Genomic DNA, 3,318 nt, shown 5'->3' with positions numbered 1-3,318 from the left:
CAAGTTTGTTCAAATGAATGACCTTGACATATATATTCAAGGTCACAGGGGTCAAATATGTTTAAAACCATTGAATGACTTCTTCTTAATAAGCAAAAGGCCAAGAGTGATGATATTTGGCCATTAACATGCTGGGATGAAGGACTACCAAGTAAATGACCTTCACCCATATTCAAGATCACAGTGGTCAATATATGTTTAAATCTTTAAATGATTTGTTCTATATAACCAAAAGGTCCAGGGTAATGATATTTTGCCAGATGCATGCTGTGTTGGAAGACTATAAACTCTGTTCAACCTAATGTCCATGTTCGACATTCAAGGTCACAGGCGTCATATGTTTAAATCCTTAAATAGGTTCTTTTGAATCAAACACTGATATTCTGCCTGTAGCTGTATTTTAGTCCACTTTTAAGATTACAAGTGTGAGATTAATACCAGGTGAACGATGCAGGCCCATTGGGCCTCTTGTTGGTTGTCCGCATTCGTTACCTGTGGTGATGAACAGGTGTCCAATGTCTAATTGGACTGAAAACTTAATATGGAATACCTATAGTGTAATAGGAAGCAATCCTGCTTACAGCCATTTAGAACTCACTTGGCCTGTTGGGCATATGACATTTGACGTTCGTCTCCCAACTTTCTTTTTAAAATCTGTTAGTCCAGAACAACTTTAGGGACTTTGACTAAATCTAATAAGGAGGTTAGTGGCTTCCCTCAGTTTTCCTGTATATAATCTACCAGTATTACAAATAACTCCTAGCTTGTGGGACCTTTTTTTTCGTGTAGCTCCTTTATTGCCTACAAAAGACCGTTGACTTTATTTGTTACAGGAAAGTGTAAATATTAACAAATACCAGGACGGTAGTGCAGTGGCTAAGCTTCCTGTTTTATAATCAAGCCAGGACCGGAGATCAAAACTTAAGGGATGTTTTTGTTTTTTTCTCGTGGATGTTTTTTTTTTCTCATGGATGTTTTTTGTTTTTCTTGGGGATGTTTTTGTTTTTCTCGTGGATGTTTTTTTGTTTTTCTCATTGATGTTTTTTGTTTTTCTCGGGGATGTTTTTGTTTTTCTTTGGGATGTTTTTCTTTAAAAGAAAATTATAAATGTAATATGGAACTCTTTGCTATAGTAAATGGGCAAGCGACTCAAAGTCGGAAAAGTGTCAAACAAATTGGATCTTCTTTTTTCGGTGAAGGTGTAACACAGCGCCGGGACTCTTCGCCCTTAAAAGACTGTACTAGTGAAGGGATTAATCTGACACGGAACAGATCTCTGGAACATGGGGTGACTTTCCTTGTGAGCAGATCTAGAGGGCGGGGCTTGATATGGGGAAATCTCCAGGTCCAACAAGCGAACGTTACCAACAGTTAATGTCAATTATAATAGCATTTACACTGTAATTATACTGATTCGAAACCAACGACATCCTTGGCCGATACGTTTTCTTCAGTTCTGCGGAATGTTTTTCCGGCCTATTTTGATAAAAACCCTGACAAAGTGTTGTCTTTCTTGAAACAATTTACAGTAACAAATGGTAACCTGTTATCTGAATGAGTCGAGACATTTTTTTTATATTAATTCTCAATTCTATCAGATCAGTTTTAACAAAACGTCGTACAAATGTTCCTGTTATTGCCCTCCCCATGCGATTACCCCTATTTTGACATCTAAAATCTAATCGGACCAATACTTTTGATATGGGACACTTCTAATTACACTTATGCTGTAGTGTAAGATTGTTTAAGATGGGTTATTGGTGAGTTTAAGGATCCATGATCTGTGATTTATCGTAAATATAAATTTGTTTTGGATGTAACAGTAGCACATATGAGCCTTCGGTGCCGAGGTCAGAACGACAATATAACAATCTATAAATATAAACTTTATTTATTCTACATCAATTATGAAGCAAGTTATTTCAACTTATAATAATCACTCTTGTTGGCCTGGATGTTAGCGCGTGGGGGGATCTTAGGGTTGGAGGAAACCGGAGAAAACCCACGTGATAGGGCAGGTGACCCCAACCTTTTCACGTCCGATCGGAAAATCGATCCCCGGCCACCTTGGTGAATATCAAGTGCGCTCTCCACTGCACCACCCGACCACCCAATCTAAAGACCATGGTTCGAATCCCTGTCTAGTCTTGCCTAATTTGTACAAACAGAAACTTGTTAAAACCGCAAGTTATGATTTTCTTTTTAGAAAAGATATTATTATCAAAGCTGGCAAAATTGTTTTCCAATGCATGGTTTCATTTTGGGCAGTGGTACGGGGTCCTTAAACAGTGCATCCTGCTTTTGTTTGTATGCATAAAGAATGGTTGAATGATTAAATACCAACAGTTCGATACATAACAGTTTATTATCAGACCATGTGTGTTTTTCATGTGCTATTTCGGCTTTAAAATGAAAGGATTGCAGAATTCACATTACCTCGACGTTTATAATCTAAACAAATAAACCAAATTCTAAGTTACCTATAAGTTAAACTAACTTACCGCTTAACTAACGTGAATGATGTCTGTTCGTTTAAATGATAGCTTAGCGACGCCTGTTATCACTTGCACTGTCTATGTCCAAACCGTTTGTTTTTTTTAAATCTGACACTATTGAATTTTCTCTCACCAGTGGTAAACTGAAAATTAACTTTTTAATGCTACACAAATTACCGTAATGCTTTATGTATTTGAAACAATGAGATTCGATTAAAAATCAAGGGAGCTCATCTTTAACATCAATAACTGAGCTATTTACGAGAAATCGTGTCCGCAAGCTTTGATCGGGACGGACAAACAATGGAGTATGTCCCACTGCTTCAAAGAATTGTATATGGAAAACAATACCCTTTTGAGAATTTAGGAATACTGTATTTATTATGATACTTGAACGAAGACTCGAGTCGATCCCCCGCCCCACCTACTCCCACTCCCTTCTCCTCTCCTTAATTTTCCACCTTTCCCCTCCAAACCATATTTTTCTCTATTTGATTATCTGCTTTTTTTTTTACTGAGCGGAGAAAGTCTATCTCCGCCAAATCAAAAGAATTTAAGCCCTATGTCCCCCTAACTCAATCTCTCTCCCAACGTCTTGTTACTACTTCCATCCTATTATCTCCCTCCTCCCTTTAACCCCATTCTATTCCCCTGCCAGTGACCAACTCCTCTTCCGCACTCCTTGTCAGTGTCCGACCCATCTCCATTCCCCTTGTTATTACTCCATCCTGTCCTCGCCCCACCCCATTTCCCGACTCTCAAACCCCTCTAGTCTTTTACTTTTCATATATTTTCACTGCGATTAGTTTTCCACTGCCCCCCC

The sequence above is a fragment of the Mizuhopecten yessoensis genome, unplaced genomic scaffold (assembly GCF_002113885.1).
Source record: "Mizuhopecten yessoensis strain PY_sf001 unplaced genomic scaffold, ASM211388v2 scaffold4033, whole genome shotgun sequence".
Taxonomy (NCBI): Eukaryota; Metazoa; Mollusca; class Bivalvia; order Pectinida; family Pectinidae; genus Mizuhopecten; species Mizuhopecten yessoensis.
Note: the sequence above shows the minus strand (reverse complement) of the source record.